The sequence below is a fragment of the Leucoraja erinacea genome, chromosome 35 (genome assembly GCF_028641065.1).
Source record: "Leucoraja erinacea ecotype New England chromosome 35, Leri_hhj_1, whole genome shotgun sequence".
NCBI classification, from domain to species: Eukaryota; Metazoa; Chordata; class Chondrichthyes; order Rajiformes; family Rajidae; genus Leucoraja; species Leucoraja erinaceus.
In genome coordinates this window covers 13,270,632-13,281,218 of record NC_073411.1, presented here as the reverse complement: position 1 = coordinate 13,281,218, position 10,587 = coordinate 13,270,632, and the positions used below count along the sequence as shown (strand labels likewise).

General features: G+C 50.3%; 1 long non-coding RNA gene across 1 annotated transcript; it reads left to right on the top strand.

Annotated features, from left to right (window-relative positions):
• The first annotated feature begins 2,726 nt into the window (after positions 1–2,726).
• LOC129713360 (uncharacterized) lies at positions 2,727–10,587 on the top strand. Its single transcript, XR_008726211.1, has 3 exons — positions 2,727–7,679; positions 8,355–8,441; positions 9,418–10,587. It is a non-coding gene; the product is annotated as an uncharacterized LOC129713360 (long non-coding RNA).

The following is a 10,587-nucleotide window of genomic DNA, read 5'->3' as shown; positions in this document are numbered from 1 at the left end:
GTTGTGTGTGGGAGGGGGGGTTGTGTGTGGGGGGGGGTGTGGGGGGAGGGTGGGGAGTTGTGTGTGGGGGGGGGGGGGTTGTGTGTGGGAGGGGGGGTTGTGTGTGTGGGGGGGGGGGGTTGTGTGTGGGAGGGGGGTGTGTGTGTGGGGGGGGTGGGGAAGGGAGGGTGTGGGTTGTGTGTGGGAGGGGGGGGTGTGTGTGTGGGGGGGGTGGTGTGGGGGGTGTGTGTGGGGGGGGGGGTGTGTGTGGGGGGGGGGTTGTGTGTGGGAGGGGGGGGGTTGTGTGTGGGAGGGGGGGGTGTGTGTGGGGGGGGGGGTTGGTTGTGTGGGAGGGGGGGGTTGTGTTTGGGAGGGGGGGGTGGTGTGGGAAGGGGGGTGTGGGGATGTGTGGGGGGGGGGGGTTGTGTGGGAGGGGGGTTGTGTGTGGGAGAGGGGGGGAATGTGTGGGAGGGAAGGGAGGGTGGTGGGGATGTGTGTGTGGGGGGGGGGGGGTGTGGGGGGGGGGTTGTGGGAGGGGGGTTGTGTGTGTGTGGGGGGGGGGGTGTGTGTGTGGGAGGGGGGTGTGGGCAGGAGGTGGAGGGAGGGGCAGTGAGCTTTGTGGAGCCGGAGAGGGGGTGGGGGAGGGGTAGAAACATAGAAAATAGGTGCAGGAGTAGGCCATTCGGCCCTGCGAGCCTGCACTGCCATTCAATATGATCATGGCTGATCTTGTGCAGATTAATAAGCCTGTAATTGCAATAACACAAAAATGCATTAAATTACATTTCAGTAAATTTATACTCACGATACTACTGTAAATATGTCTGTAATGCAACCAAAACCTCAGTCCACAGTTCTTCACAGTTCATAGATGTGGTTTGTGTTGGGTAGTGTTCAAGAGCCTGATGGTTGCTGGGAAGAAGCTGTTCCTGAACCTGGAGGTCACGTTTTTTGGGCTTCTGAACAAAATAATGGGAGCGTAGTGCAACGACACACAGGTAACTAATAAAATTAAAATCCAGGAAATTAATAATTAAATTCTAGTGTAAAAAACATCTGTCGGGCAGCGAAAGACACAGTCCATAATATCTCATTGTTGTGGTTCATGTTGTGCAGTGTTCGAGAGGCTTGTAATTGCTGGGAAGAAGTTGGTCTTAAACATGGTGGTCAGTTTCCCTGCTTCTGTTGGCTTTTCACACTGGTAGGTTTGTGTGGGGCTTTGATATTAGCTGCCTTTTGCAGGTAGCATCTCTTGTAGATCCCTTTGATGGTGAAGAGATCATCATCTGTGATGGATTGAGCAGTTTCTGCGTAACACATGCGTAACACCAACATCATCACACTGTACAAGATCACAGTGAGTGCACCAACTACAGGGACATCTCACTTCTGAGTGTTACAGGAAAGGCCTTTGCCAGAGTGATCCTGCAAAGACTGCTGACCTTAGGCACTCTCTGACCTGAGGCACAATGCGGTTTCCATGGAGGTAGATCCACAATGGACAAATACAAGGAAAATGTCAAGAGCAGCAAACCCCATTGTTCATCGCCTTTGTGGATGTTACGAAAGCTTAGAGGTGGTCATAAGTTTTGTGTGTGATTGCATTGACGTGCTGGAACCAGGACAGACCTTCAGAGACATGCACAACCAGGAACTTGCAACATAACGTTCTCCACCACTGTCCCATGAATGGAGACAAGTTTGTGGATCATCAGCTTTCCCCTCCTGAGGTCATTGACCATCTGCCACATTTCCTGTGATTGACCAGAGGACAATATCTGAAGAGAAGGCCGTGGACCAGGGCTGGCACGCAGAAGCTTCATCACACTTGACCGTGATGTGTTGCTAAGGAACATCTGGCGTCACTGGGAATATACAACTGATCCTCTGTAAACTGCCCTCGGTGGAAGACCATGAGGGTGTTTTTAGAGCTCGGCTGTCAGCGAAGTTGGAGCAGAAAATTGCAGGAAGAACTCAGCGGGTCAGGCAGCATCTGTGGAGGGAATGAACAGACTATGTTTGGATCAGGATCCTTCAAGATTCCATTCTTGTCTCCATTTACCAGGTCTACTTGAATGGCAGAACATTGAAGATGCCAAAGGCCACGTTCTACGCGACCTTCCACACCTGGCGCTGGAGAAACTGTTGAGGAACAACTTGGAGCGATTTCTTGTTGCCCCAGATCTCCTCCAGACAGTGAAGAGGAAAGCATGAAACATCTGCTGACTGATGTGACCGGCAACTGTTTGCGAGGAACTTTCCCTCCGAAGACTTGCAGGAAAATGCCACTGGGGCAGATGATCGACAAGTTTGACAAATTTCTTAAATGCCATGGATTCTCCCGTGCAACCCCAAGAGGGATTGGATAGCACGGAACAAAAGCCTTCGGAGAGAATGGATGTCAGGAGCCCGAGTGCCGTTCGTGAAAAACCATCGGATATGAAGCCACATCGGAGGGGACCGCACCGGAATTTCTCACTACGTCCAACAAAGGCCCTTTTAAGAGCCATTTCTAGAAAGAGCTACAACCTATTCCCCGCACGCACTCTCGTCTACATTTGTTATTTCATCATCAACATTTCACAGTACAACTGGCAGCGAACTGTTGCACGCCATTTAAGAAATTTGTCAAACTCATCTGGCTCGGGCTTGGGCTCATCATCTGCCTCAGTAGCATTTTCCTGCAAGTCTTTGGAGGAAAAGTTCCTCGCAAACAGCTGCCGACCACATCAGTCGGCAGATGTTTCATGTTTTTCCCCCTCACACCATCAAGCCCACAGTGATCATCAACTTCTGCCATGTTCCTGAGATTGACCAGAGGACAAGATGTGAAGAGACGGCCACGGTCCAGGGGTGGCACACAGGAGCTCCATCACACCTGACCCTGCTGTGTCGCTGAGGGAACCTCCTGGTGAGCACCGGGCAGTCGGCACGGAGCTGGCCAAGACCAGACTCGGCCGGCAGTGACCACGAACAAGGATCAGCCCGGCGTCTGAAGTGACTGCCAAGAACAAGGGTCAAGGACGGGCCCGCGGTGGGTGTCGGAGGTCAGTCGAGGTCGCGCGGCCGAGAGAACAAAGAGTGACCCGGCGTTGGAATGAGGGGGGGGGGGGGGGCCCAAGAAGGAAGAGGGACCATTGGGACCACACTGGTCACTCATCACCCCAACACAAGAAGGACTTCAGGACTGATGGACAGACCGGCAATCAGCGTTAAGATGACTTGTCATGGGTCAGGGCACTCCGCTCCCCTCTGAAATCACCATAAACACCACTCCGCTGGAAAATGTCTTAAATTCACCAACCTAGGATCTACGGTGACCGACAGCAACTCATGGATGAGGAAACCACTTCACGTACAGTAAACCACCTTCCTCTACAGCACCCAGGTTCGGGAGACTAAGCAAGTGGACATGGAAGAACAGGAAACTCACAATGAAGACCAAGGCAACTGTCTACAACGAGTGAGTGTTGAACACGTTACTGTACAGCAGTGAAGCTTGGGCGACTTACCTCCATCAAGAAACATCAAGGAGTGATGTGGAGAACAAAATGGGACCTGCGTCGGAACCAGGACAGACCTTCAGAGACATGGACATCCAGGAACTTGCAACATAACGTTCTCCACCACTGTCCCATTAATGGAGACAAGTTTGTGGATCATCGGCTTTCCCCTCTTGAGGTCATCGACCATCGGCCATGTTTCCTGTGATTGACCAGAGGACAATATCTGACGAGACGGCCATGGACCAGGGCTGGCACACAGAAGCTTCATCACACCTGACCCTGCTGTGTTGCTGAGGAAGATCTGGTGTCACTGGGAATGTGGAGCTGATCCTCTGTAAACTGCCCTCAGTGGAAGACCGTGATGGAGATGTGTTTTTAGAGCTCGGCTGTCAGCAAAGATGGAGCAGAAAACTGCTGGAGGAACTCAGTGGGTCAGGCAGCATCTGTGGAGGAAATGGACTGATGACATTTGGATCAAGACGCCATTCTCGTCTCCAATTACCAGGTCGGTTTCTGATGACCGTAAATGGCCAAGGTTGATGATCATCATGGACTTGCATGTCAGATGCTTGAAGATCCTGGAGACCCAATCTTGCTCCACGTTCTCTGCGAACTTCCACACCTGGCACTGGAGAAGCTGTTGAGGAACAACTTGGTGGGATTTCTTAGGGCGCTGGATCTCCTCCAGATTGTTTGAAGGTGGATGCCGCAGGTCGGTCGAGGACACGACTCCGAGAGGACATTTCATCTGCGGAGGGATTGGACAGACACCGGTTTGGATCAGGAATCTTCAAGACTCCATTCTTGTCTCCATTTACCAGGTCGGTTTCTGATGACAGGAAATGACCAAGATTGATGATCACCGTGGACTTGAATGACAGAAGATTGAAGCCACTCAAGACCGGACTTGGCCTGCTTTGGCCACGAAGAAGGACGAACCCGGCAGCCGAAGTGACCACCGAGACAAGGGTCAAGTACGGGCCCTCGGTAGGTGCCGGAGGTCAGACTGCTCATGGAATGGCACGCCGCGGAGAAGGAAGAGGAACCATCGGGATCATATTGGTCACTCATCACCCCAACAGAAGAAGGACTTCAGGGGCTGATGGACAGACTGTCTCATGCTTGCAATGGTTACTGACTGGCAATCAGTTTTAATATAACTGTTGTCATGGATCAAGGAACTCCACTCCCCTCTGTAATCATCCTAAACACCACTCAGCTGGAAACTCATCCAATTCACCTACCGAGGATCAACAGTGACTGATAGCCACTCTCTGGATGAGGAAATCATCAATTAATCTACAGTAAACCTCCTTCCTCTACAGTAACCACATTCTGGAGGATATCCAAGCAGATATGGAAGAACAGATTGATTAGTAGGACGATGTTACAATCCCTAAGGTTTCACTACAATTGACATTCTTGGGGATGACCACCAGGTCATTTTGCTACCAATCGGACACATCTTCAGTTGTGTACCTCAACGTCACTGGGCGTTGCGGCCTTTTATCACAAGACACCCTCAGTCGAGGCAGGCCCACCGCAGGGTGATCAGACCTGGGTGTGTGTCTTATGCTTAGCCTCTAGATGGTCAGTCACGTGACAGCCCTGACAGCATCCTTTCTCTTCAGCCACACAGCCAGTGACTGCTCCATTCGGCTTTTTTCCTTCCATCTTCCTCTGTTCCGCTGCCTGTGGCTGGTTGGGCTCTGGACTCGTGTCATTTGGTGGGACAGTACTTGGTTGAGCTTTTCCTGGGGTGCTGATACCCTGTGGTCAACCTGCCACTGGGCTTCACTCGACTGGTTTGACCTACCGCTTAGAAAGTAATGGTCATTGCGAGGCCTCTCACCAAACTCTCTCAGGCCCTGGTGGATCTCGAGACCCTTCTCGGATGTTATCTTTTCCCAGCCACAGATGCAGCTTCGTAGCTTATGTCCTGGCGGGGCTGCTGCTCTGCCAATTGCTGTGCTAGTTGTAATATTCATAGTCGATTCCTTCCAGGAGTAATAATGTCCTATTGGCAGCATTCCCTCAGATTATCAATCTCTCTCCTGCACTCTGACTTGTCATTACCCATTATTTGCCCAACATTGGTGGTACCATCTGTGAAATTTAAAGACGGCATTGGAATGGTCTGGCTATGCAGTCCTGGTGATACAGCAGGGGACTGAGCACACAGCCTTGAGCTGGTCCTGTGTTGGTTATAGAGGATGTGTTGCATTAGGGCTGCAAGCTGTTGTTCATTGTTATTTCTGCTGCTGTCTCTTTAGAAACATAGAAAATAGGTGCAGGAGTCGAGGCCATTCGACCCTTCGAGCCTGCACCGCCATTTAATGTGATAATGGCTGATCATCCAACTCAGTATCCTGTACCTGCCTTCTCTTCACACCCCCTGATCCCTTTAGCCACAAGGGCCACATCTAACGCCCTCTTAAATATAGCCAATGAACTGGCCTCAACTATTCTTTCTGTGGAAGAGGATTCCACAGATTCACCACTCTCTGTGTGAAAAAGAATGTTCTCATCTCGGTCCTAAAAGACTTCCCCCTTATCCTTAAACTGTGATCCCTAGTTCTGGATTTTCCCAACATCGGGAACAAAGTTGTCGTTCACCTGACTGAGGTCAGTTGACAGGACTCACCATGGGGAGATCGACAACAGCGCTCATATGAGCAATCTTGATGCCATCCTCACCAACACCATGCATATCATCACCGGCTGCCTACGTCCTACTCCGATGAATGTTCTTCTGGTGTTCGCAGGTATTGCACCCCCTAGCATCACAGAGAGTATTTCACCCACAGGCTGGTATACAAGGCCCCATCGGACGCCAAACATCCTCTGCACCACCTCGCCCAGGACTCACAGCTACTGGGACCTCAACGCCTGTCATCTCGTCGCCTGTTCTCCCGTCACGCAGCGACCCTGTGTGGCTCCAGTTTCAACACACCAGGAGCACGGAGAACCAGCTGGGAACAGACTTCACGACCTCCTCAATTCACTGTTGCTCCAAACACCACAGCCCCACTCGGCTCCACCCTGCCCCGTAAAGAGTGTGTCGCCCTGAACCGGCTCCGTACAGGGGTCGGCCGGTTCAACGTCAACATGCATCACTGGGGGCTGTGTGATCAGCAGCCTGCGTGTGTGGAGCAGACCAGCAAACAGCGCAGCACGACATTTTCAACAGCACTGTCCTCCGTTCCCCCCTGGTGGAGGGCTGGATCTCACAGCCCTTGACAACAGCACCTTGAATTGGCTACAGCTCCTGATGGCCGTTACATAACCTCTACTGCTTCAAACGCAAGAAGAAGTATAGAGGAGGGGGTGTTGCCAGTTTGTGCTGAGCTGGAGGCCTTGCTCGAGACTGACTTTAAGCCCCGTGGACTTACCATCTGAGCCCTTGCTTGGGATCGACACTCCAACCACTGCCTGCGGATTTCAACATCAAGTGAGACCACACCTGGAGTATTGTGTGCAGTTTTGGTCCCCTAATTTGAGGAAGGCCATTCTTGCTATTGTGAGAGTGCAGAGTAGGTTTACAAGGTTAATTCCCGGGATGGCGGGACTGTCATATGCTGAGAGAATGGAGCGGCTGGGCTTGTACACTCTGGAGTTTAGAAGGATGAGAGGATATCTCATTGAAACATAAAAGATTGTTACGGGTTTGGACACGCTAGAGGCAGGAAACATCTTCCCGATGTTGGGGGAGTCCCGAACCAGGGAGCCACAGTTTAAGAATAAGGGGGTAAGCCATTTAGAACGGAGACGAGGAAACACTTTGTTTCCCCACACAAAATGGTGAGTCTGCGGAATTATCTGCCTCAGGGCGGTGGAGGCCGGTTCTCTGGATGCTTTCAAGAGAGAGCTTAAAAATAGTGGAGTCTGGGGTCGATGTCTGCCAGACCCTGAGCTCCATTTGGTGGGTGGTAGAGATGACATGGTTGGCTGGCTGTTGTTCTCTGCATTCACAGGCTGGGCTCGCCAGTGTGATCATCAGCATCTGATTGACCTGAGATTGACCAAAGGACAAGATCTGAAGAGATGGGCCATGGACCAAGGGAAACGTAGAAGCTTCATCGCTCCCGACTCTTCTGTGCTCCTGAGGATGTGGTGCTACTAGGAATAGACTGAGCTGCTTCTCCGCAGAACTGCCTTCCCGTGCCTGGTCTGGGACATCGCTCGGGACTTCAGGTAAGACATTTACTTGGGTATCCTTGCCCTGCAATTCCCCACGAGATAGACCTTACAAACAGTTGAAGAACACTCACTGGCAGCATATTCATGGCTCCCGATGTCTCCCCGTCTGAAGCAGCTCCTGTGTCACCAACAATGTAGACAGCTGTCGGTCTTCAAACTGCCACTTGTCATAAGTTCATTGGTCATAGGACCAAAATTAGGCCATTCAGCCCATCGAGTCTACTCCACCATTCAACCATGGCTGATCTATTTCTCCCTCTCGACCGCATTCTCCTGCCTTCTCCCCGTAACATTTGACCCCCTTACTAATCAAGAACCTGTCAATCTCCGCTTTAAAAATTCCCAATGACTTGGCCTCCGCTGCCGTTTGTGGCAAATAATTCCACAGATTCACCGCCCTCTCTAAAGAAATTCATAAGTTACAGGAGTAGAATAAGGCCATTCAGCCCATCAAGTCTACTCTGCCATTCAATCAGGGCTGATCTCTCTTTCCCTCTCAACCCCATTCTCCTGCCTTCGCCCCATAACCCGATACCCGTACTAATAAAAAATCTGTCAATCTCTGCCTCAAAAATATCCATTGACTTGGCCTCCATCTCCATCTGTGGCAATGAATTCCACAGCTTCACCACTCTCTGACTAAAGAAATTCCTTATCATCTTTCTAAAGGTACGTCCTTTTATTCTGAGGCTATGGCGTCGTCGAAGACTCTCCGACTGGTGGAAACATCCTCTCCACATCCACTCTTACTATTTGGTAAGTTTAAATGAGTTACCCTCTCATCCTTCTAAACCCCAGCACGTACAGGCCCAGTGCTGCCAAACGCCATCATATCTTAACCCCAATCATTCCTGAGATCATTCTCGTAAATGTTCTCTGGACCAACACATCTTTCTTGAGATTTGGTGCCCAGAACTGCTCACAATATTCCACATGTGGTCTGACCCAGTGCTCTAGGAACTCCTCAGCATTATATCCCTGCATTTGTATTCTAGCCCTCTCACAATAACTGCCAGCTTTGCATTCGCCTTCCTTACCACCAATTCAACTTGCAAATTAACTTTTTAGGAATCCTGCAGCAGCAGCACTCCCGAATCCCTTTGCACCTCCAAATCCTGAATTCTCTCCACATTTAGAAAATAGCCTTCGCCTTTGACTCCACATTTTGCTATGCTGTATTCCATCTGCCACTTCTCAGCCCACTCTCTCAACATTTAGTTACCTTCTGTTGGTTTTTTTAAAGCTTCCCAATTCTCCAGCTACCCCACTCACTAACCTTTGCAATGTTATATGCCTTCTCTTTAATTTTATTCCTCCTTGTCTCCTTTCCAAAGATACATCCTTTAATTCTGAAGCTGTGCCCTCTTGTCCTAGACACTCTCCCACTAGTGGAAACATCCTCTCACATCCACACTTTCACTATTCAATGAGGTCGCCCGCTCATCCTTCTAAACTCCAGCGAGTACAAGTCCAGAGCGGTCAAACATTCATCATATGTTAATCCAATCATTCTCATAAACCTCCTCTACAACCTCTCCAATACCAGCACATATCCCTCTTCAGATATGGGTCCCAAAACTGTTCACAATATTCCACATGTGGGGTTGACCAAAGCCTCAGCATTACATCTCTTCTTATATATTTTAGAGTTACTCCAGCTTTTTGAGTTTATATTCCAGTTGGCTTGAAATGAATGCTAACATTGCATTTGCCTTGTTATTTGTATGTGCAGGATCGCTCAGTATTTGGAGAAACAGTGGGCCTTTGGGATCTTCAGTGTTGCCCTGCCCTTCAAGTCCACGGCTGGTGATCTACCTCCAACATTTTGCTGCACAGAGCCAGAGGGAAATATCGAGCAGAAGCCCATTGAAGCCTCGTCACTACGGACTGCAACCGGTTCCAACGAGAGAGGTCAGATGTCACCAGAAACCCACTGTAACCACTCTGGACACTGCTCTTCCAGGGTGCAGGACGTTACTCAGTACGTACCCTTCCAAAGGGTGTCTATGTAGACAGCAAGACTTAACCTATTGGGGTCATGAGGACCAGTGGGTGTATTGTCATATTGAATGGCGGTGCAGGCTCGAAGGGCCGAATGGCCTACTCATGCACCTAATTTCTATGTTTCTATCCCCTTCTCCCATTCTCCAAACCCCCACCCCCTACACACTTTCCCCGATGCTCCCCATTTGTGGACCCAGCCTGTGACCAGCGAATATCCGCACACTATTTCACACACGCTAGGGGACAATTTATACAAACCATAACACTAACCATAACCCTAACACTAACCATAACCCTAGCCCTAACCCTAACACTAACACTAGCCCTAACCCTAACACTAACTCTAGGTTGATAGACTTGGTACATGTATAAATTGTCCCAAACGTGTGCGGGATTATTGTGCGTGGGATCGCTGGTCAGTGTGGACTCGATGGGCCGAAGGGCACTGTATCTCTGAACTAAATGTGATACAGAGGCCCCAGGGGTTGGACTCGAACCCCTAATGTTCTGCCTGCTCCTCCACCAGAAACCCACTGTAACCACTCTGGACACTGCTCTTCCAGGGTGCAGGACGTTATTCAGTACGTACCCTTCCAAAGGGTGTCTATGTAGACAGCAAGACTTAACCTGTTGGGGTCATGAGGACCAGTGGGTGTATTGTCCAACCAAGGAGTTGTTCTGAAGTCCTGATCTCCCTTTCTTTTACAGCAGGCAACTCAAATCCCACCCACCCTTTCAAAGGTCATTGAAAAAGCCACTAATGAAGAGCCGTGATCTTGTATATTGGTCTCTTTTTATCTTGTGTCTCTGGAATTCTTGACTCTCAATACATCTCTCACCAGAGCTAAGAAATCTTGTTATGGTGTAACTGGGGCGTAGGCACTGAATCTTGCTGAGG